This window comes from Periophthalmus magnuspinnatus, chromosome 9 (genome assembly GCF_009829125.3).
Source record: "Periophthalmus magnuspinnatus isolate fPerMag1 chromosome 9, fPerMag1.2.pri, whole genome shotgun sequence".
In the NCBI taxonomy this organism is placed as follows: domain Eukaryota; kingdom Metazoa; phylum Chordata; class Actinopteri; order Gobiiformes; family Gobiidae; genus Periophthalmus; species Periophthalmus magnuspinnatus.
In genome coordinates this window covers 11,861,576-11,887,469 of record NC_047134.1, presented here as the reverse complement: position 1 = coordinate 11,887,469, position 25,894 = coordinate 11,861,576, and the positions used below count along the sequence as shown (strand labels likewise).

General features: G+C 41.5%; 1 long non-coding RNA gene across 1 annotated transcript in view; it reads left to right on the top strand.

The window, feature by feature from the left end:
• The window catches only part of LOC129456538 (uncharacterized), a 92,059-nt gene extending 86,529 nt beyond the window's left edge, over nt 1-5,530 (top strand). Inside the window, exon 3 of the long non-coding RNA XR_008648816.1 lies at nt 5,053-5,530. This is a non-coding gene — a long non-coding RNA (uncharacterized LOC129456538). The remainder of the gene's footprint in view (nt 1-5,052) is intronic.
• Nucleotides 5,531-25,894: the final 20,364 nt, after the last annotated feature.

Here is a 25,894-nt window from a genome sequence, read left to right as displayed (position 1 = left end):
GTGGTTCGGCACATGGGCTGAGCATGTGTTCTCCCTGGGGTTAAGTGTGCTGTTACTTTACGTTTAGGGCTCGCTGACAGCTCATGCAAATCCAGCGTGTATGGAGTTCTGATTTTAGAGGTGTAGTTGTGTTAGTTGTTTAGAGACTTTTTTTATCAGCAGAACCCAGGACATTCTCATTGTGAAGCAAAAGTACATTTCTCCTCAATGTTTAATGATAGGTTGTCTGGTACTAGGCAAAAAGCCACAGTGTGTCACGTCTGCGACTCCCCAATCGGCTTTCTATTTTAGTGTCATCAGCTTTTCTCTCTTTGCCTTCTCCAAAGTCTTTACCCCTCCACCTCTCCTCGACCTGGCTCTTGATCCCTACACTCGCAGCAGATACTTGGGTTGGATTAATATTTCTGCCACTTTGATGTCGAAGTGTATTTTACAAAGACAGAGTTAGGATGTGGGGGCGATGGGCAGGGAAAGACTAAGACACAGGCAGAGAAAAGGAAGAAGAAAAGGTGGCAGAAATGTGAGGGATTTGCACTTGGCAGTGGCTAGATGTATAATCCACTATGTGCCACTATGTGAACAAGAGTGTGAATTAGCATGCCACTATTCAAGTGTGTAAAGAAGCTCTTGGCTCATACCTGGTGCTCAGACTTTGGCAAAGTGTGTCATGCTGTGGATGGACACAGGTCAACAGGGAGGACAGGCCTCCTGGTCATTGACTGACCCCTGACAGCCAATCAGCTGTTCTGTGTAAGCAGAGGGCACATGTACAAAGGCAGAGGTGTGACTGGAGCACAGAGAGACAACAGGACTGCTCAGTATGCTTTCAGCTGACAAGCTAAAGGTGGGAGCAAGTGGTGGGAAAGAGCGACCTTGTTGTGGGGCCCAAGTACCATAATTACATTAGAGTCAAACAGCTTCTTGTATCTGCGAGCGGCACATGTATGCCCTACAGGAGAATCCCTGGCACCCGCTAATCCACCAAGACACAAGCACAAGAGGTGCCTACCTAACCAGAAGAAGGCTCTTGTGTGAGTGAATGTGTTGTTTGATTGCTGTTTGTGTTTAATGCCAACATTGTAAGCATTGTTTCACAGTGACGGCTTTGTTGTATGAATGTGTATTTGCGGCATTGGGCTGTTCACCCATAGTGCATGCTGCAGTATGTTATGGCTCCAGTGCATGTTGCCATGATGCTTATAGCTGTGCTTGCAAGATAGGTGTCTGGTGGAATGGCAGGATGTAGAGATACTGGAGAAGGATGGACGTGTAAAAGAGGGCTTGTGTATCTAGTGAGCAGAGCCAGGCACAGCCGGAGGGAGGAGAGCTTGATCTGTTTAGTGTCCGTCTCCTGCCAGCTTTCACTGGTCATTAAAAGTAGGCTGTTATCAGACAGTGCAGGGAGGACTACCCCACCAACAAGCACACTGCTGCGTCTTCAGGTAACAGCTCCTTATCTCGCACTGATTGCCTTCACGCTCCCAATCCGTCTGACGCTGGCATCTCAATCAGTCTTTAAATAATCTGCCTCCTCATGGAGCAGCTGATGGTCTGCCCCTCTCTCTCTTACGCACTCTCTCTTTCTCTCTCTCTCTTTCGTTCACTCTCACCCTGTCTATTTCTCTCTCTCTCTCTCTCTCTCTCACACACACACTCTAAAACATACTAAATGTATTTAACAAACATCTAAATTACTTGGTGTTGCTTGAATTCCAATTACATTGAGCTATTCTAACCACAGTCTGCCCTTTTCAAAGTACTGTAGTACTAAAAATGATTTACATTGGTGATATATTTATTGCAGACATGTGGGATTACATTTGAATCCATATACTAATATTTGTTTACAGAAATCCTTTAAAGAACACATATTTTACTGCATGAAAGGACTAAATTAATAAGTCAGAGTGTCTTCAGATAAAACACATAGCTCATTTTAAGTAAACTGTATATTAAGTAAGTCTGCGACCCTATACAGTTCAATATGGCAATATCTCATAATTACATGTTTACGTAAAGAAGAAAAATATGAACTCTGGGCAACACTCTCCATAAATACTGAGATGGTTTGTTTGCATAAGAATATATTTCACCATTTGTCCTGATAGTATAATACAGGGTCTTCAATTAATTTCATTTTGTGGAATTCTTGCTTTTGCTGTTCACAATATTATGGACATTCTAAAAATCAATGAACCTGAACAAAAAATTAATTGCATCTAGCAGTTCTTGGCTTCAAGCCATTATCTGAGTGAGAATCAACTTTTACCTCAAGTTGTTGGAGTTGTTTAGCGCTACTCCGGGTTTGTGGTAAGTCGAGCTGGCAAGTCCTCCTGCCAACAGCTGGCTGACATGTTAAACCAAACCTCCCACTCAACCTCCCACCCTAGGCCCACAGAACAGGACCACAACCACTGTCAAGTGTGCACTAGTTATCTTCCCTACACTCTCACACTCCACTGAGGGAGGAGAGCTAGTGAGCGCTGACTTACTCTGCATTAAACCTACTGTAAAGATGGCGATAATGAGCTGTGTGTGGGTGAGCAGCATTTTTATTTTGACTTCATTGCAAAACCTTTCCAAACTTATACAGTCCATTACCATTACCTTAGTATACAACAGTCACCTATACTAGTTATATACAACGCCAATGTACTCTCAATTAATTAGGTGCGTTTAGATATTTTTTTCAAATCTCTGCTTTCAGTAAAATAAAAACGCATTTCGCTGTCATTGTTTGTATTCCAATATATTTATAAATGATGATAATATGAATTCCACACAGTAACATTTTCCACACTGTACAGAACTGTCTTTACCTCAGACAACCTCATCTGACGCACAGATGATACAGATTCTGCAGGACTCTGGTGGAAAAGAAAATGTGGATCAAACCTCCCTCTCTCTGTGAATGTGGCATGTCCAGTGAAGTTGTCTCTGTGCTGAATCTCACATATTCAGTTCTTACTTAAATGGCCCATATTATCCTGTTTCAGATCTATGTTTTAATGTTGTTTCCTCATTAAAAACAGACCAGGAGTTGTGTTTTGTTTCATTCACACATGTGTAACACACATATCCAGGTATGTTTTGGCGAAATAACATTATAACATGGTGTAAACTTACAAGAATCAATTTCACGTAATATAGGACGTTTAAAATGCTTAATGTTTTTTCTACAATTATATTACAATAAATATTATACACTGAACTTCTGCATTCTAAACTATATATTTAGTTTAGAATGCAAGTTCAGTGTATAATAATAATATGTTATATTATAATATGCCCTGTTAGCCCCACCTTAGTCCCACAAATGTTATAATAATTCTCCAACACAAACATCATTACATCTGAGTGCAAACATGTCCCACAAATGTAATAACTTCTCATAAACGTTATACATTGTTTAATGGTGAATAGTATTATATGTGATTAGCACTGAAGTGTAAGTTCACAGTTTAATGCTACTACAACAGTGCATAATGCTGTGGGTATTTGGAAAAGACATTTAGGCCTATATTCTTTTTGAACTCCATCGATCCCAAGCCTGAAAGTGGAATACAGGATCTGTTAGTTACACTTCTTAAAATGTTATTAATTTAATTTGTATACAAACTGTTATTACTGTTAAAAAATGTCTGTATGTTTTTGTCCTTTTTGTCCTCCATTGTCATCATGCCTATAAAGTTGCCTATAAAACTGTCCATATTTAATTATTTAAGGGAATTGAGGCTTGGATTCTTACCCACAGTTTGAGAAGCACATTGTTCTAAACCACAGTAAAAGAAAAAAATAAATCTATCAACTCCATAAAAAGTTATTGAGCTCCTCTGCACCGCTCCTCTGCACCGCTCCTCTGCACATATTGGCTGGAGACACTTTGTAGGCCTATTTTTTTATGAAGAAAACTACATCAACATAAACATCTCAGCCCAATGCTTGGACACCAGCAGCTCCCTTCTCTTCCAGGTGAGATTTTACCACATATTACACAGCACAAACTCAATCTGGATAAGTCAATGTTAAGTACTCTCAACAGAGTATGTGAATTGTTCAGACTTGACTGCCAGGCATCTACCATCTATTTACATTAGGCCACAGCCCAGAGCAACTTAGCATAAGTCAGCAGCATGACACTGATATCAGTGTCCTTAAAGTATTTAGAGCAGCTGGACGTGCACTGACTTAACCCAACGGATAAAGAATGTGTTTTCCAGTACTCGTGGTTCAGAGTGTGGATGACACAGTTTTGGCCACTTTGCTTTAGTGTTGTCATGATGCTAAACTTTCAAACTCGATAATCAGGAAAAGGCTTGATATTCAACTCCAATTTTGATTCCACAGTGATCAAAAAATAATACATAAAATCACTTGAGTGAATGTCATTTTCAGCACAAAATAATAGTGCTTTTCTTAAGTTCCCATGTGGTTCTGTGCTGGTGTTTATAAAGTTCAGGATTACTCGAAAACTCTCCAAGACAAGTCAAATTGTCATGTTCTTTCTGTTCTGATTAACCAAGACATTTAAAATAATACATTTAAATACATAATACGAATGCATTTAAAATCAAGTAAATGTTTTAACAATATGGTCTCTATTATATTATAATTGGCTATTCATTCATAATTCACCATTAAACATTGTATTGTCATAAGTGGTATTACATTTGTGGGACATTTGGCTATTACATTTGTGGTGGAGAATTGTTATTACGTTTGTGGGGATGATAGTGTTTGTGAGGATTACGTTTGTGGGGTTTACATGTGCCATTAAAGACATTACATCGCACAGTGTGAATGTTGTGCCCTGTCTCGATTATATTTATACCTGATAATCCCATTGGTTTATACTGTTGAGTAATAGTAGTCTTTTGTTACCCCTGGTTGCAGTACTGTTGTACCAGTCACTGTACTTGTTGACTGTACAGGCGCCACAGAGTGTGAGTCAGATAAATGAAGGCTCCACCAGCGTCACCACTTCACTGCTGATGTCATATGGGATTTTAGACTGTAGGTGACAACCAAGTAATAACTTCTCTATCTCTTCAGCTCCGTCTCCCTGGCTCATGGACTCCCTCCCTCCAGCCGGTACCTCTGCAGCGGCGCACTCCTCTCAGTCCTGGGTTATCTGTCTCTGGCTGTCTGACTGCCTCTCCAGCCCCTCTCTGTCTCTCCTCTTCCTCGGCCCGGCTCTCATCCATATAATGTGTGATATGTATCATTGGTTAAGACTACTCCAGGCCGGCATGTTGACATTCCCCCGTGCCTCTTCATCTCTCCCCGCAGAGCTGAGTGCTGTTGAGTTGTGTTGATTAATGATATTGATCGCTCTGCACACCGCTTGACTTTCTGTGAATGAAAGAAAGGAGGGAGAGAAAAAGAGACAGAATAAGAGAGAACACAGTGAGATATTGGAAGGAAAGAAAATAACACACTTTTGATACAGAGTGTTTTTATCATGTACGAGGTCTGTTTCCAAGGAAACCATACCATAGACGAGTTGGATGAACTATAGGTGGGTATATAAAAATATGTAGGGCAAAAATTGAAATTTCACTGCGATTATGAATAACTAATCCTCATGCATTGTTTGTAGTAATCTAAATGTTATACTTCTCTGCATGTAGCAATGTATTTTGGCATTTGCAGGTGACATCATCATCATACTTTTATCTTTGCAAATTAAAAGTATTCACACTGCAATTTTACCTTTAATCTCACAGCCCTATAATAAAATACAGCTAAAATGAGACAAAATGACTTACTACTTATGCCGTATTTGTATTTTTTAAATGTATACGTATAGGTCTAAGAGATATAAACGAAGTATCCTTATGTAACATTATATTCTGTCATGAATTGCAATAAAACTGTCTTAAATGTAACCTTGAAATCCCGTGTAAGTCCAGTGTCACCAGTTGTGCGGAGCCTTGTCAGTGTCTGGACCAGAGCATCAATGACACTATAGGCAGCATATCAATAACCTCTCAGGACAGGCTTCTCGACCGCAGATAACCGGTGTCGATAGCAATGAGGAGGTGTCAATACCTTTTAGAAGCACAATGTTTTCCCGTGAACTTGCTTTGGACAGATTCACCGGGATAGATTATGCAGATGATGGGCGCTCTACTGGGAGAACTTTACTAATCCAACGAGGAGCTGCACCCTTGGCTACCGCTAGTTCCATTGTATATGTGGTCATTTGAGAGCTGTTGAGAATTTAACAAAGTGGTATTTATTGGTTGTGGTTTGGATTTCTCATGTTGCTGCTTCCCTTGTCCCAGGCTCGAGTGGACTCCTGGGGAGAGTCACATCACCACAAGTACTGATGTGTTTGCACGCTCCCATGAAGGCTCAGATTCCGGGAACATGTGGGATGCCGATATGAAGTTTGTGTGTCATGGCACAAGCTGTGGATTGAGTCAATAGTCTTTCCCAATGAGTTTGATGGTGCAGTGAATTGTTTTTGTAGAACATATCTGATCTTGGGTCTGAAAACTTGAGGGGCCCCAGCATCTCCTGTCAAGTTGCAACCAAATTAAAAGGGTTATGCTATTCGTATACTAAATCCCTCCCACCCCAATTTTTAAAGCATGCGACTGCTGTAAAAGTGTCCCTGATATTATTTCCTGAAGTGGCAAATGTGTTGTCTTAATATAGCCACGTCTCTGTCTAGAGAACTACACCACTGACTTTAAATGGTGCATGTTGTCATTACGCTTACATGAGTGTAACCGAGCACAGCACTACCTTCCTAAAGATTGTCATCAAAAGCATGACACCATCAACACCATTCAAAAGCAGAACTTCAAAAAAGCACCAAACACATCTTGCACACTGTTTGTTTGTGTTGCTAAAAGCGCATTACTCTTTCACTTGTCTTTATATTTGATAGTATGCATATAGGTTAAGAGCGGAACTTTTAATTTTCTTAAAAGCTTGTGTTTGACTGTTTTGTGCACTCACTCTCATGCTCTGTACCGTCTGGCCTTCTCCAGTTCACCCAGCTGTCTTAACATGGGGCTGTGTTGACAGTAAACACAGCTGCAGGTCACTGGGGCCCTGCTCTGGTCGGAGACTGGGCTCAGAGGGCCAGAGCGAGAGGCCCACAGTGGAACAGAATGTGTGCCCGGAGTGCAAAATTAGTGGGAAATAGTCCCACTAGAGAGCTATGGTCAGATGGGGAGCACCTCTTATCTTGTAAACCGGTTTTGGAAATTAAAAACAGAGAGCTAATGGACAGGCACTCTAACCAATGATAGGTCACCGAATGACCTATACCCATGTGTCTTATTTAACGTCACTGTCATTGCACATCTGCATTTCCCATACATTTGCCATAATTGTGGAATGGATGTATCTTTGAGGATCAATAGCTTGTGATAAATCATGTTTGACGTTATGTTTTTAACAGATGACATTAGCATTGCTTACAGACACACGGACATTAAGAGTCTCTGACCTTTGTGCGTATGATGAATAGGTGGCCTGACCCCGTCTGCACACTGTGGCCTGGCTGGTACGATGCATGTTGTTTTGGTAACCACCTTTTCTGTGTCTTCAATCACCACTGAGCTTCTTGCATTCTCAAATATAATGCAGAGATGTATGAGGATATACTTGGGAAGCTGTGCTATTGCTAGCTGTGTAAAATGCATGTTCTATGTGTGCACACCTACTCAAACTAAGACAAAACATGGACATGTTCTTGCGCGGCCCCTAAGGACAGATCAGGCACAGCTGTGACTTGGGGGGTCATGAAGCTCGTAGGGGTCAGACTGAGCAGACTCTGAGAGAGCCGGGGTCACAGGGCACTCCCAGCAGCCCTGGTGGTGTGAAAGGTCAAGGGTCACAGTCTCACCACGAAAGGCTGCCTGGGTAGGGTTTCAGAAGGCGGCTGGGGCCAGGGAGAAGCACAGATTTATAGATACTGAAGCGAGCCCCAGTTCTCAGCCCGAGGTAATTACACAGAATATGAGCATGCCCATTGAGGCTTGGCCGCCATATTTCATTTCCACCCTTAGCCCCTGTAGACTCAAATAATACATGAGATAGCCAGGGAGAGACGGGAGGTAAAACCAAGGGGCAGAAAGGCAGAGAAAGGAAGATCCATTGATGCAGAGGAAGAAGAGAATGTGACAAATAGAAGGCAAAAGAGGTGAGAAGAAAAGTGTAGCGGAATGGTGCTTGTGGAATGAGCACAAGGATGAGCAAAGGGTCATATTTGTTACTAAACAAAACTCCATTCTTAGCAACAGGACCTTTGACGTCAAATTCCAGCAAGACAGGGAGAAGGTCACAGAGATCATCCCGGGGGAACGCCGGGAGCTGGAATGACACGAAGTCCGGACAGCAGGGAGTGACGGGCTCGCGAGAGGAGAGGAGCACACCAACAGATGGAGCGAGGGAGGGGACTGAAAGGAAAGAAGCTCCCAGAAATTAGATTAGTTTAGAAAGTGAAGTTGTGATGCAGCAGACTTGATATCCCGCTCTAAGCAGTTTCCCGTGAGAACCTGATCGGGCCACCACAGGCTCAGCGAGACAGTTCAAACATATTTACCCCTCGTTGGAAGGTACAAATTAAATTAGGCTGGTCCACAAAGAGGAGATGTTTTCCCCTTCTGTTCTGATGTCATGGTAGTGGGCGGTATGGAGTGGGGGTCGGACCATTCTGGCCTGCATACATTTATCTTAGAGACCATTCATCTTCCAATAACCCCCACCAGCACTCCGATTCTAGATCCTTCTGTCCCTTTTGCTCAACACTGCATCAAAGTCTCAGTGTGTGTAGTTAAACAAAAACACAAGCTACAACGGATGAATTCAAGAGCGGGTCATAGTTCTTTCCTTTTCCTGTTCACGGCTCTTCCAAATGTGTGCTCCCTCCTCAACTCTGGCCTCTCCCCATTGCTGTCCTGTGGCATTGAAAAACACATTCTTTTGGAACAATTGGAAGCGCCCATCCTTTTGTTCCGGTCTTAACAATGCCATAGCAGGTTTCATTGGAGATCATTACAGTAATTGCTCCATAATTGTGTCGACTTTAGCCTTGGCTGCTGCCCATTCTTTGAGTACATCCAGCCCCTGTCGCACACAGCTGCGGGTGACCTTATGCTATGAGTCTGTCACTTAGCCTCTGGCACTCTTACAACATTCCTCTACTGATATGTTCCCTGATTTCTATATATGGACAGTTGCATACAAGTTCTAATTTTACCTAAGTTTTCAACACATTTTTAGTACACGTTTAATGCGATTACCCTATGGAATCCGGGCTGCACATGTTTCCAGTTAAACTTAGCAGGGAAAAGGAAATGGTGACAGGAAATTGAAATGTTGAATCTATTTACCTTTTGTTTTTCTTGTAAATTTCAGTACATAAATGCATTTGTAATTCTTTTGTTAACTGCAAGCACGAATTAAATCTAATCTATACGTTAACTGCAAATAATACACGTGTTCTTCATGACTGTTTCTGCAAATATCTGCTTTTTATTATAAAATGTATCTGCCTTTCATTGTTATTTGTGTATTCATTTGCCGTTCTTGATCCAAATTGCTTCATGTATCCAAGCTTGGGGCTGACGCAAAGAGTACACGGGCTTGACAAGAAGTTTTAAATTGTTTACAGTTTAATATAAAGCTGTGCACAAACTTGTCGTGGGTATTTTTTTTCTCTCTATGCTCTAATCTAGCCCTACCTTAATGCTCCTTCTGAGACAAACCAAAGCACGACTGTGACACTGCAACAAGAGAGAGAGAAAATCCTTGAGAATCATACAAACACACAATAAATCAATCCATTATTTACGAGTGAACTCATTCAGAAAGGAAGCATATGTAATCTACTCATCCATGCTGTGAGGATGCTGAGAGAAGAGAGGAGGAAAGGAAGACGAGTAGTGGGGTGTGTACAGGGACAAGGCAGGCGGCCAGCTGAGAACGAATTCTGCTTCTGTTGCTAACTCCCCGAAGAGAAGTGGGAACCAGTAAACAAACAAACGGAGTGAGAAAAGTGCCTGCTTCTTTAATGACAAAAGAAGCGAGAGAGAGAGAGAGAAGGAGGCAAGTCTTAGCCATAGCCTGTATGTCAGCTGTCAGCCTGCCTCAATGCCCTCTGCCCCGTTCGTATGCGGGCCAGCAGCCACACAAAGACACAAAGGGACGTACACACAGATGGGTAAACAAAGCCACTGTTTACTATGTAGTTTTTTTTATTATGTTCCCAGAGATTAGGTTATTGATTTTTTCTCAAGTCAGAGTGGTGGCAAGTCGTACTAACTGTTACTATTATGTGCAACATCTTCCTCCTCGACTGAGAAACACTCCAAAACCAAAATCTCGCCCCTCCACCACTGTTCCCTTAAGACTCTGTTACGCCTCTGTCACTTTCTATCACACTGTTTTTTACCTGAAGTATGCAGATGACTCCTTTGTGCTTCTTCTTTGTCCCGAGCCTGGATGCCTATTCTTTAGTAGTTCAGATCTATTATTTGGAGAGCGCAGGGTGGGGCGCGGGTGCTGCATGCGCGCACGTACACACCAACGGGACCTGGCACTCCTGGGGTCATAGCCTTTCAACCTTGGGGCGCGACTTCTGCCACGGCCGCTTGACAAATCACCCCACGACACACAAAAAGGACGCACCGGGGCCCCAGCGAGAGAGGCCTGCTGCTAGTAGTGGTTACGAGGAACTGATCAACATGCTATAAACGGACAGTATCTTAAGTGAATGAGCAAAATTACTCAAAATATCACCTATTTATTCAGGGTTTTATTTTGTTAATCTCTATGGCAATGGTTGTAGTTTTTCTTGGATAAACCGTACACTAAAAAACGGCAAAATTATATACTACAATAAATTTCAATTCTTGGGTTTCAGCTTTTTATATATGGTGCTATTTTGAGGATGACCAACAAAAAAAAAGGTTCAAAAGATCTAGTACTTAGTTTTGAATCTTTAATTGCTCTGACAACGTTCATAACTTATCATTCTGAACTGTACAAGACTATTTTTTGTTGTTGTAGTAAGCAAAACCGTTTTTTTTATCATTCGTAAAGTTAGAATGATGCTAATTTCTCCCTTGAAAATTGTACTAGCGCCTTTTTGGTTTATGGCACCATTCTTTAGGACAAAGTCGTACTGTTTGCAAAGACTAAAAGAGCCTGTAGTCCCACTGGATTTGGACAAGGAAGTCGGAAGAAGTGGGGACAAGGGAGTAAAGGGGGGGGGGGGGGGGGGCAGAGATGGGATAAAAGATGGGAGGAAGAAAGAGACATTTGGTTTCTTTCATTTGGTGGACTATGATAAATGGCTTGGCCTTTAGCTGGTCGCTGCTCCTCTTGTGTCTCCCCGGGCCTCACTTGACAAGAGGGTCTTTGAGGGAAAACGGACCCCACAAATATTGCTCTTTGTCCCAGAGCAAGCATAGCCAAGACCCCAGTGCTCCAACTTTAATCAAGTAAAACCAGCAAAGCAAGGATTGGCTTTAATGTGCGAGACTTTTTTCTTTCTTTTTTTTTCTTGCAGGGATATACGTATGGGGGAGTGAACGAATACTGAAAGCAAGTCAGCACACTACATTACACTGGCACGTCTTTCCATTATTCCTTCAACAAAATTCACAGCTTTGCCTTAGGGGTACGTGGGTAGATTCTGGGGAAAAGCTAAAGTCTTATAGACACCCCAAAGGCACATTACAAACTGACTCAGCGATCAAAATAACTTGTATAGATCACCGCTAAATCTAGGGAGGTCTAGGCCAGACAAAGGAGACTAAAACGTTTTCCATACTTTGAAAATGTTAAGTGTGCATTTGTCACAGCTTCGTTCTTCTTAACATTTCACAACATTTATGCATTCTAGCGCCTCACAATATGTTTAGATTGGTTTCCATGCTTATCTTACAGTTAATGTATAGCCAACTTGCGATTACAGAATATCAGGTGCTTTGCCCTTAAGCAGCCAGAAAAAATTATCTAATTTGAACCGTTGCAATGGAATTAATGGATTGCAAAAGCTGATTAACAATGTTGACAAAATATCTAAAACAGCAAAGGGAATAGTGTTATTGTCATAGACCGAGGTTTATGGTAAATTAATTGTTTGTGTAGAAGGCCTGCCGGCATTAGGGATATGGTAAAATTAATTAAAGCGCATACTAAAACATAACAACAGGGTAAAAAAATAAGCTTCATACTCATTAGATTATAAACAACTACATACTGTGCATACTGTGTATCTTGGACAGGTTTATATAAAAATGTTTTAACAAAGAACAAAAGTACATGTCAGGACAAACAAGAGACAAAGACATCTGCTAAGGCACATCTTGACTTGCAATCATATAGATGCTTTCTTCTGTCGCCACATCAATGTTTTTTGAAGAAATGCTCCAGTAATTAAAGCCTTATTTTTCCCTTTCATGAAATGTTGATAGAAAATAAGTTTGTTAAGTTTGTTTTCTCACATCTATAATCTTTTACATGCTTTTGTATCTAAGTGAATATGAGAAGGACTTTGGGGTTACAAATAGAAAATGTGAAAAGTTGTGTGGAGGTTACTCTGGATGTGGAGGTTATGGAGCTTAATTCTTTGTATTCCTCATTTCTTTGACTTCAGTCAGCTACTGTACGTCTTCCTGTTGCCTGCAGCGATTGTCTATAGAAAAAAAAGGTTGGATTCAGACCCCTATCACCTACTTGAATGAGAATCCATGCAACAACAAAAGTATAAGTCTCCCCTTGTGTGTTCTTTAGTGTTTATGGGACACCTGTACCAAAGCTCATTATGTGCATTTTCACACTCTTATCCACGTGTGTTTGGTGAGGGGCAAAACTCAGTGCCACACAGTGCCACAGTGCCATAATCCCCGCCCTTGCCCAGTGGCCCAGATTAAATCCATGCTTTGATCCACCCCCTAATCTGAGTTTACAGGCTCGGGGTTGAGGGCGGGTGCTGTACTCTGCCTGCCAGCTACATTCTGCTAGCTTTTTCTCTCCCTCTCTTGTCTGTCTACTTCCTCGCAGCCCCCCACTGAGGAGCTGGCAATTGAAATCTGCTTTAGAGTTGCTTAATACAGAAGCGGGCAGAATTAGACCCTTAATGCTTGTCATGGTCGGAGACTATATCAATGGCTCTTTTTGTCACTTCTACACTGGTGTCAATGGAGAGGCAGCCAGACAGCCAGGGCAGGCCAACTGATACATCTTTAGATTCCTCTGTAGTTTATTCTGTTTTTGAGTGCACATACAATGATATCAATGTATGGGCCAAACTCTGCAACACTAATATTGCTGCTTGTTTCTATGGAGGTCATTATTATGGCATTAAAGTTATGTCTCTGTAGCATTTACTTCATGAATATTTTTAAAGTGTAAAAATGCCTTGAAAGACATGCATTCTTATTGTGAGCGCCTCTCCATAGAACATCACCACACACCTTTAAATGAAATGACAAGAAACAACAAAAATAACTCCTAAAAGACACGTCCTACAGGCTCTAGAAATGCAGTCACACCTCTTTAACTAAAGTGAAACTAGCTTTTCTTGTTCTAAATAATAGTAATAAGAATCAGCAGACTGAATCAGGAATCAGCATGTCAAGCGTTGAAATGTACCCCTGCACTTGTTCTTTCTAAAGTAACTCTACAGCTTGCAGGGAACATGGTGCACCTCACTATAGTCGTGTTATCAGTTTGACATGTTCTTGGTGCCAGCGTTGAGTAGTCAGACATATTCCTAATTTAGCCGCAGGGGAGACATGTTTGGCATTAGTAATAGCTATAACACACTTCTTTTCAGAGTGGGCATTGGCTTGCTGTCTAGTCCACTCCAAAATATACAGTGCAAGTCCTCTGCAGTGTACCTCTGACTCCAAGTCAAGTTGTGTCTTGACTTTTGGCTGAGATAGATACAACTGTGCCTCCATAATGTGGTTCTGTTTTGTTGTGTGTAAGAACGACCTGAGTAAATATGTGCTTACCTTGTTAGGCAGCTACAGGGTCAACTGTGTGTCTTTTATACTGTTAATTGTGACAAGTGACAAGCCTCAGATTCTTTTGTGTTTTTATGAGATGTCAAGAATCTTTTACTGCTCTCTTTCCATATATATCTGGTATGCCGACTGCCACTTTGCACTCCATTTATTCGTTTCTGACAAGTGGGTGATTATTTATAATTAGAAATGATTAGATAAGATTCATAGGGTAAAGGTGAGACAGTATAAGTACTTCACGTATAGTGTGAACAAAAAGCACTTTAATTTAGATACATTTAGCAAGACAGATTTTTAAAGATTTAAATGACTCTTATGCTCATATGTTTGTCAAATGTGAATTTTACACAAGTAACAAGTGCATTATTTTGTGACAAGTAGAGTCTGCCTTTTTACAGCCTGGCCAAGTCTTCCCATAATTATTGTGATATTTACCTTGCAGTTGTGAACATGAAAGTCCAAAACATTGGTGTGTTTGTAAGTGTGAGTTCATGTTTGTAAGTGTGGTTGGTCCAAAGGTTTTAACAGTACCATTTTAACCTTAGAGGCTCTCTGGTCATGTCATGCGTCTATCATAGCGGCCTTCCGCCAATTGACATGTCAGCTGCTTGGCCCTGACCTAGATTACCAAACATATATGACCTCTGAGCTGCTTTAAGTGCAGATAGATCATTGTCTAATAAGCGGGACATCTCCCAACTTACATGGTAGTAAAAATAGGGGGCTAGACCGTGCTCCCTAACACCTTTTAAGCATCTCATCTTTGACACTTGGTAACACTAGTCTGAAAGCAAATGTGTCAGTCTTCCCAAAGGGACTTTGAAGGGTGTGAAGGTTGTCCATAATGCCAACAGCACCTCCATTCAAGCTACGCCCATAGGTTTTAACTGGTGGAGGTCTTTTAGGAGGCTTTGACCTCAGGTTCGCTCCTCTTGCTCCTCCTTTTCACCGGAATGAGAATTGTGTCTAAATGACTTGGCATGGAAGGGATGTAAATGAACACTGGGGGTTGTTGTGTTCACAAGCAGCCAAGGTCAGGCATCCAGCTGTCAGCTCATGTTTGGGACTAATCGTTTATGTGCCTGCGCCACTCTGCACCCTTTCCCTCATTCTGTCCGTCTCTGTCACACACCTTGTCCCCAGTCTATAACTCAATGCGCCATGTTTTATCACTCCACTCTTTTTAGCATCTGTCCTTTGCGTCCATCATTCATTTCATCGTTCACATTGCATATCCACTGACGAAGACCTTTCAGCCCCAGTTATCACGTGGCTAATGATTTGTTCAAAGACAAGTTCACATTCACATATACACAAGTAAAGCTGATAGTTTAGTTTTTTATTTTTGCTCTGTAATGTTTTGATTTCAGGGTAATTACTTAATCCCATTTAAATGATATGCACCTAATTCCCATCATCCACACTTAACTTCTCATTGCTACAGACTTACTCTCAAGGCCATGGTCAGTGCGTCTCTCCCTGGTGTGTCCAAGCCCAGTCAGCCACGTAAAAATGTGGCAGGTTGCAGAGTTCAAGTCCTTCGAAATGTGAATCGAAACAGCTGCCACTAATCACTAGCACAAGCTGGGCTTAAGGGCCTCTCAGTTTCACCCCTCATCTGCCTGGAATTTTGAATTTCCTGAGCAGAGATCAAATGGCAGTCCGAGTCACTGAGACCTTTGATATATGGACACCCTTTTCGCAAGGGACTTCTGCATCGGGATTTACGCTTGACAACACACTTGGTGTCACCTCCGCTCCCGACGGGCGCTCTGCGACCTCTGGAAACATAGGGCCTCTTTGACAGGGCCACAGCACACCCCTCCTCGGAGCTCCCTGGAGTGCCCAGCAGTTATTTATTAAATTTGTTGTGCCCACCGTGCTTGGTTTCAGACGGCCACTTAGGTTTGGGTTGCACTCTGGATTTTTCAATTATGTGGTTCATTTCACCTGCTTGTGTTCCTTTACCCCCCAGGATCAAGGGCACTAGAGATCACATTTAATTATTCCAAAACAAATACGTTTAAGCGGACCCCTAAAGATATATCACATCATCCTGACTATCTATTATTCCATCACCCTCCCCAAAAATGAAAGTCAAAACTTCTAGCTCCTGGTGAGCATCACATTACTCGTGTCAATAAGGAAATTTGTCTAACTATCAGGAGGGTAAATAAAAGGGTGAAATATGGGATTTCCAGAATTCCTTGCTTGTCATGTCTCATATGGATCACATTAGCAGCCACTTTGATTGACAGATGCTCCTGTGTGCTGCCAGAGGGAGAGGCAAAGGGAGATGGGAGATGATTATGGTCCCAGGTAATAAGTGTGGGCTGTCCACAGCAGGCTGGAAGATGCTATCTGGAGTGGATGAGGCCTGTGGATTAGGCATGTTAGCCTGCCTCCCCACTCCATAATGCATGTGAATGGAAATGTGCATTTGCAAAACAACTCTATTACAATATCACAAACTAACAATGTAAGAAAAAACTCCAAAAATGTAGATGAAGATGCCTGTTCTGTACTTTCCAAATCCATAAAATATTTGACCAGTGTTTTTTTGTGTTTGTATAATTGCTGCAAATAGTCAAATGATGATTTCGACAACAATAACATTACAGTCATGTCCTCTTTCATTTAAATAAATAATTGCGTTTAAAAATTGAATGCAATGAAATGAATCAGCCAACCTTTGTCACATTCTTATAAAGACCAAAATGTTTTCATGGTTACTGTGTTTTCATGGTTTCATAGCTGCATACGTATGTGAGACAGGGAGAAGGGGCACTAAAAGCTAAACGACTCCTTGGTTGTATTTGAGAGATCCCCTTTCAACAATCAGAATTTATTATTCACTAGCGTTCTGGGATGATGTTTGTGATGGTGGGGCGGGGCGCTAGTCAATAGAAATGCCAGAGGAAACACTAGGGGAAGAGAATAGCTGTGTTTTGCTGCCAGAGCCCCTTTTTTAGAACTTCAGCATCCTTCAAGCTGCTAATTACATAAATCACGGCAATAAAGAGGAAAAACTGTGTTCAGTAGGTGCACAGTGACCACTCCCTGACCCTGAAGTGTGGGACGATCCTGACCTTTAGGCTTGAGTTCAAATGGTCAACTGCGGGTCACTGGCAAACTGGTGAGGCGGAGTTTGCCAGAGGGTTTCTAAAGGCTGTAGAAGAGCATGTGTGTACGTAAACCCTCTGAGGCACAAGTTCTGATGACTATCTCCAAGACCTTATCTCATAGTACACTGATCACTTAGACATATGCCCAATATCAAACATGAACTACACAACATTACACTTGTCGGCCTTTTTTTTATACATGCCTCTGTTATCACTTTAGATTAGATATTGTGATTCACAGTGAACAAAATGTAAAATGCTGATCTGTGCATGTTACAGTCCAATACTAAGTATCAAATAACTTGATTTTTAACCTGCGCCTTGGCAGAGATCCCCAAGTTTTGATGCTTAGATTCTGGAATTTTTTGGGGGGTTTTTTGGTCAATTTAATACCAGTTATCCAGGGATTCAAGTGCCTGAATCACTGGATAACTGGATTTATGGGTCCTTAATCCACAGTGTCAACCAAAATTCATTTATCAACATTACAAAAACCACACAGATATTTTTATTCCAAGAAGTGTCCAAAAAGTAGTGATAGCTTCCCTCCACTTTACAATCACCTCTAGCATTCCACCCTCCTCCCCTGTTCTTCTCGGGGCCAGAATGCAAGCATCACTCAGACTGTCTGTACAAGCCAAGCACCTAGTTCATCAGAGACACCTTCTGTGGCCCCAAAGCTGACCTGTTCTCTCTGGGGGTCAGGATAACAGGCTGCAGGGCCAGCACAGCCTATGAGAAATGGTCCAGAGACAGTCTGTGCTTATGTGTGCGTATATGTGCGCAGTTCTGCTGGATTCTTGCTCCGCTGCATTTGGAATATATGTTGTAGTGTGTATAATGTGTATGACTGGCCTGTCAAGAAGGGGCATGTGGAGGTTACACAAACAACTAGGGTTATTTATACTTCTAGGAAATGATGTTGCTTTTGAAACTGCTGTGGTCGGCCATCTTAACTTGTTTCAGGCTCAGAGGTAACTCGTGATGAGCTGTATACCTTTGCTAGAAGTACTTTTAATTCTACTTTAGTGCAGTTTGAATATTTTAAATGCACTATCTTGTGTTATTTTGACTTTATAATCTACTTTAAATACACATTGTGATTGAAAACTACTAACAGTAATTCAGGACTAGCTGATGCACTGATGACTGAAGTTATACAGTTGTCCCTCGCTACAACGTGGTTCACCTTTCATGTCTTGCTGTTTCGTGGATTTTTTGGGGGCAATATTCCAGTGTGTGAACGTGCATTGTGTTCTGCGTCCTGATTGGCCGTTGGACTGTAGACCATTGTCCATCAGTCTCCTCCGTGCCGTGTCTCCTGTACAGTACAGAATGTGTTCAGACAAATTTACATAAACGTTGGATCGCAGTGTGACTCTGAAGTGCTGTATGTTTGCAATTAGTTTTCTCCCTGACAAAACCCACAATGTCGATGAAACGTTCTGCATCGACAAAGGCGCCTACGAAGGTTTGAACTTTGAGAGTGTTTAAACGAGAGAGTAATGTGAGAAAATGTTAATGCCTGTGTGAGAAAAGTGTGTGGTGAGGGGTTTTACAGCAAAAAAACATATAGAATAATTGTAAAAAATAAAGACGATACTTTACGGATTTCGCCTATTGCGGGTTATTTTTAGAACGTGACTCCCGCGATAAACGAAGGACCACTGTAAAAGGCTAAAAGTGGGTAGCTGCTAGCTTCAAAGTTGGTTATTCTTTTAGTAAGAACATCTACAAATTAAAAAACACACACAACACAACTCTTGGTATCTTTTTAATGAAGAAATTAACATTTATAATAAAGGCAATGTAAGTAATAAAACCTTGTTGCATGTTGCTGCAAGATGTTTATCTTTTGTGAACACTGCACTCAAATATTTTTTTCTAGCAACATTTCCATAGTAGAATGAATACAACATGTTGTTGTCAGGGCCAGCCCTAGTGGCCAAACTATGTGAGTCCTCTGCTCTCGTGCACCCTCCACAGATGGTCCAGTAGCACTTAAAAATTCACCCCCAGGGTTTTACTGCTCTGTTGTGCAGAAGACTGTCACTGCACCGGGGCATGTGGTTTAGATATGGGAACAGCATCCTCAGGCAGCTCTCATGGCCGGGCACAATAACATGTCTCCACCCCACACTTAAAAACAACTGCTTATGTCCCTATTTATGACCACAGGCAGACACCTCACGCACATAAATCTACCTGTTTTACCCTGGAGTAAAGAAAACCCACGTAAGCATACAGTATTATATTATTACATGTAGTATCGTGTTAATACAGCTAATCAAGAAGAGGACCGTAAAGTATGAGACGTACTGTACTAAATGTAGTAATGTGCTATAATGAGAAATATTCTAAAGCATTGGGAGCATGTAAAATTATATCCCGCTAATGATATAACAGGATAGTGCAAAGCCAAACGTTCAAATTAGCTCAATCATTTTGTTGTATGTCATGTACTGTCCTTTCGGAGTAAGCTAATTCATTATGTTGTACACTAAATAATTAAATAAAAGTGAATTAAACAGCTCCTTTCATTGTCAAATACTTTTGCTCTTCTATATAACTTTTAGGATGTGCAGGCGAAAACTTTTCTGTCATTTCATCTTATTAAGGCTTCCGTCTCCATGCTTTTTAGTCACTGGACTGGCCGTCCTGTCAGACAAGCAGCTCGTCACAGAGATTTACTGTCTTTTACTTCTGAGAGAACACCTGCTGTTACCTCTCAATCAGCCAGCCCCTCTGCCTCTGAAGTTGCTCTAAATGGGGAAAGGGACACATCCACAAATCGGCATTCACTAATTTGTTTATTACCCAGGTTTTGGCTGTGTCTCCTTTACTCCCACCCAAGCTATTAAGGCTGCCTTCACTTACCTCCTCTCACTATATTGATCCCTCTATAAACCAAAACAGGCTGTTAGATCTTCAGACTGTGCTTGTCATGTGCATTAAGGCATGTAGTGAGTGGGTGTGGTAATTGCCTCCAGCGTGGTGCCCCTCTGAGGAAAAGTGAATACACTCTTGTGCTTTATTTATTTCATTTTTTTATGTTGAATCTAAAGATACAGTATCAGTGTTGTATAAGACCCCAAGTTGAGAGCATGTGAAAGGTGGGGTGCACAGCTGGGAGGGTCTGCTGGTACTTCCCTTGCTCAAATTCCACTGATATGACTTTAATCAGGGCTAATCTGCTTATCGCGCCCCTTGGGCAATGATCAGCCTAAGTACTTAACAGAATGAAGGGGCATAAGATGCAGCACTTAAATGCACTAAGTGTGCTATAAGTTCATATACTTGATCTGATTAATGAATGCAGTCCACACATGTTAAACTAGTTACTTTACACCTGGTTTGTGACACTATGGAGTCTATTTATCAACCATTTGTAAATAAACCTTACAAAAAGGCCATAAAAAACAAATGCATATGAGATTTAGGTGTAGAGCTTTTTTCAGCAAAATGCACAACTAGATGATTTCACAGCAGCTGTCCTTCAAACTGTCCTTCACTTGTTTGTCCCATGTCCTTACAGTGTAGACTGATGAGTCTTTAAACACTGCATATAGACTGTGTGCTGACAGTCCACTCCACCTGTGCTCCAAAGACACACTGTGACAAGTACACTCCTTTGTAAACACTGTGGTGCTGTTCCTGATCAGGTAGTTAGCTTGGTAATAGTTTAATTAGTTAGGGTTAAGTTTAAGTTTGTGGCTGAGTTCAATGTGAATATCACCGGCAATGACAGTGTCCTCAAATATCTTGTTACTGTTGAGTGACAGTACTGGACTGTAGCTTCTCTGCACCTATATCTGGTCTTGGAACGCAAATAATATTTGGATTTATCCTTGTGATTTAGCACCAGCTAAAATAAATATATCCTCTCATTTAAGTGAGGACTTTTAAAATACACTTTAACAAGTGAAGTGAACTGAACGGTTTTCTCTACAAAGGCAGTGTGTGGTTTCTGTATCTGATTCTTTCTAATGTGTCTCTGACACTTTGTGATGGGGTGAATGTGATTCTAGATGAGTTCACAAGCTGTGTCAGGACACTTGTCACCTGTGCCACCTTGCGATTATAGATTATCAGATTAATGCTGATGCTTCACGTGGGCTCTCCCTCCATTTTATTTGATTCAGAGTTCAGCGAGGTCGGGCTGAGGTGGAAATACTCTGACCCCCACAGCGTTTGATTCATTTACGCACTCTAAAACTGGATTGTGTCCGCTGGCTGCACTTTTCTCTTGGTTCATATTTTCTTTCTTGTACTTCGGTTGGCTCCTGTGCTTTTGTTGTTGTCCCAGCGTGTTTCGTGCCAATCTTTCTGTGACTCCCATTGACCTTTGATTCGGCTCATACATGTCTCTTCTCTGTGGACAAGCCCTTATGGAAGTCCTCCTCATGTTCGATGTGATCAATAAGGTTAGGGGACCCTGCACACAAACATGACCACGGACTAAAGCACAAGGATTAAGTCACCCCTGTGTGTGTGTGTTGGGGTCGTGTTGGTGCATCTTGTGTGCTGTGTGCATGACCCTGTCCTTGCCTGTACTACGTGTTCGCATGGATGCTTGTGTTTCAAGATCCAAGTTCCCATGACTTGTAAATAAATGCTGGTGTAATCTTAGAAGGGTGGACAGGCTAAGCTCAGATGCCGTGACCTCTGGCTGTAAAGGTCCTCTGGGGTCACGCAGAGAAGCCACCAAACGCATTGCCATTTAACCTAGGACGAGCAGAAGGAGAGTGAGTGACCGGGGAGAGCGAGGGATTAACAAAGATAGGCAGCTCTAACAGCTGGTTGGCCTTTTAGAGATTCCTATTATCCGCATTGCATGGTATTAATAGAAATTTGTTGTAGTCTTGCTGAAAAAGGTATCCTGTTTTCCTAACCCTAAAAAACTGTGGTGGGAAGGTCATGGAAGAACCAAAAAGGTGTCAGAAGTTGATGAAAATTAACCTGAATGACATGATACGGGACAGAAATAATGGATCAATAGTTGTTAGCTGACAACAAAAGTTCCGATAACTCATGTTCTCATATTTATTTGAGTAAAAATGATGCAAGCTGGTAAAAAGTGGTAAAAGTGTCCTCTTTTTGGTAATACACTGCATGATCTGTTGTTTTTAATAGGTGATTCATTAGTATACATGTTAAATTTATTCATGAGGGAAATATAAAGTGTGTGTCTCTATTTAAAACGAAGCGTGCACATGGTTTTGTCAGTTTTTCTAGTTTAACTGAGCTCTGACTTCACTCTCTTATCACCAGTGGACGCGTGCTGTAAGGGGACATGGTCAGACCACAGGGCACTTCTCAGCCTAACTCTTCATAGGTGTTGGGTGTTGTACATATGGTTGTAGCTTAGTGCAGGAGGTCTCGTGTGCCGTCATTTGCATTTACTAACAGATAAAGCGCACAGAAACACATTTGCTGACAAACATTCTTTCCCTATCTTTCCGAAACACACACACGGCGATACATAGACGCATTTCCCCTTTCCCCTGCCCTCTGTAACCCAACAACCGCACTCCCAACTCCCACCTCTCTTGTCACCTCCCATCTCCCAGACCAAGGTCAGCTGTCCAGGCCTGCGGCTCTTGATGTAGAGGCTTTGACCCAACATGGCCACCTCTGTCTCTCCAGAGAGATTAACACAAGGCAGGGACAGAGGAAACTGAGCTCCGCATGGCTCCACGTTATCCCAGCCGCTCTGTCTGCGCGCTCTCACTTCTCATTCTGCCTCCGATAACTCCTCATGTCTCGGGCTGCATGGGGACCAGGAAGAGCTGCAAATTGAATATGTCTGGCAGTCAGATCTGTGAAGACTCATGGGTGATGTTAGCGAGAGAAGGCACCGCAAGTGTCCACGTATATTGTCACTCTGGCAATATTTATACAGCAATGTGTACAGGGAGATAAGTGGGCTTTATAATAGAGTTTTGGGTGTATTTTATTTTGTGTATATGTTGGGAGATATACTGTTCCTTTACTGAAAACACTGAAGAGGTTTGATGAACATAGTTTTTTGTTTTTTGTTTTTTTTTCCTAGATGTATCAAAATGTTGTTTTGTAATCTAACACAAATACGTCCGTACTCTGGGCAAGACAAAATACCATTAGCACTTTGTGTGTCCACTCCAGCTGCAAGATAACAGTGTGTTTCCAATATACACTGAGGAAGACCATGGTTCTCTTCCACTGCAGTTTTTAAATCAATATCAAGCATTATGAGGAGACAGGTAGATTTAACCAAAAAAACACTGAACATTGTGAACATTTAAATATTTGGAACATTTAAAATATCAGGTACTTCCTTGGATTAAGAAAAATATGTATAATAATGTATTTCATGAGGTCAGGACACATTCAAAGATCTAGTTTTGAAATGTACCGATACACAAATTGATCCAAATGTTTGCATTGCTACTACATAAATGTCACAGAGTATTTCATCTTCTTTCACCACAATGTTTTTTTTTCCCCCTGATGGCGTTGTTTGAGGTGTAAGGGTGGTTGTACCGGCAAGCGAAAGGTTAAACAAAGTGCTACGACTGTCAGGCTGAGTGAAACCAACTGGTGCAGGGCTATCAGAAGATAATCAAGGCTAATAGGTACATAATGGTTAACAGTGGGACCGCGCTGATGCATCATGGGGGACGCATCGTAGACAGCATGACCTCCTATTCCCACCGAGACATGAGGCAGGCACAGGGAGTTTCACCACATCTTAATATCACTCCAGCCTGCGTGCATATAGTCAATTACTTACAGCGCAGTTATGAATGTTTAGATTTGTTTATTTAAAGTTCATCAGAATATTAATAAAGAAACTATGAGGTAGTGTTCTGTGGGGAATTATGTCAGTGCTGTTTTATTCAGCTGGGATTAAAGGCAATGTTAGTGACCTCTATAGTCGCTGAGGCATATGGTTTCACTTGTGTTTAAACCAACAAACAGAATGTTTGTATATCTTACGGTCAGACAGTAAGATCCTCAAGGACCAAAGATTTATGAGTCTGTGAAGCAAAGATACTGAGAGTAATGTCATGAGTCTGTGTACTGCGTTAATGTGGTAACTTTATATATGTATGCTATGTATGCAGTATAGTGAAAAAAAACCTTATGTCTTAAAGGTGCCGCCACCTTTTTGTTTGGATGGAGATGCCTAAAATGTCCCGCAGCATGAAATTAAACTACTCAGCACCGCTTTATAATAACTATACCTTAATACGCATGTGTCAAACTCAAGGCCCGCGAGCCAAATATTGCCCTCCACAGCATCATATGTGGCCCTCGACAGGGTAAACTAAAAGGTATGATGGTCTTAAAATGTCGTTTTATCAGGAGATACGCAGTTACACAGACATATTTTTACAACTTTGCAAACACATATGCAATATTTGTAACTTAAATAAGTAATAAATACAGAAACAATCAATTAGCAATTTTAAAAAGTAGCTACATTTATTTTACTTCTGGCCCTTTTACAGCAGCCATTTTACTGATGTGGCCCTTAGTGAAAATGTGTTTGACACCCCTGCGTTAATATATCTGTGTAATCCTTCAGTCATTATCGTCATTGGAGGAACAGCGAAACATCTTCAGTCCTACAATGTTTTGTCCAGTTGACAGATTTTTCCTTTGCTATAGACTTAATATAGCATGAACAAAGAGTTAATTCAAGAATGATTAAGATTTATCCAAGCTTAGTAATTACTTTAGGTATTAAGTAGTTACTAAGCCTGAATCATGTGTATGTATTATTACGGCATGAGTAAGTGTAGTTATTATAAAGTGTTACCAACTACTGTATCTTGCATATATTTAATTACAGGAGTTATATGGCAAAAAAGAAAAATATACAGTCTTCTTATGAACGGTCACCTCTTCACAGATCTGACCTGTAACTTCCCCCTCTGGTATAACGTTCTTGTCTCTGTGGAGTTAGTAATTAGTTAGTTTACACCTCCATGTAGAAAAGCTGGCGACGAACCAGAAAAGCTGTACAGTGCACCTTTTTAAATGTGTATATATAAAATAGAGTCGTTGCGCACTGTTTGGACATTTACAAAGGCAATAAAAAACATGGATTTTCAAAGCTCACTACGCTGACCACACATTTCCCGATGAATAGATTATGTGAAAAACACTCGGCACAGCTCTGACACTTTGACCTCTCCAGCGCTCAGTTAACATGCTCTAAATTGATGCAATTGAGCAGAAAGGGTCAGAGGATCATGTGTTAACGAATGTACACATGCCCCCTTCTCAGTACACTTTGATGCTACCCGCCAACAAGTCCACTCTGACAGAGCTCAGTTGATCTGGACTACTCTCCAATGACTCACTCTTCATAAACAAAGCCAGCTTTTGTTAAGACCCACTATATGTCAGAACCATCATCTCGACTGTGGTAGAGAAATGTGCGGTAGAAAGAGGGGGTTGTGTCGGGGTGAGGGGCAGGGGGCTGAGGCAGAGGTCTGGGTAATTGCAGCACAATGGAGATGGTGTTTGATCTGTGAGGTGTCCAGGCTTATTTTGCAGGGGTGAATGTGCCAGGCTTAGGAATGTTGTAGCTCCGAAAGTTTATCAGGAGTTCAGCAAGTGTGAAGTGAGGAGATGGATAGACAGAAAGAGAAGAGAGAAGAGAGAAAGAGAGAGAGAGAGAGAGACACAAGGGGCACTCAGAGTTTAGCTAACCCGCCTTTTCATTATTGGCTAATTGTCCCTTTAAAGTCTTTGAGAGGCAATGGCTGCACACACTGT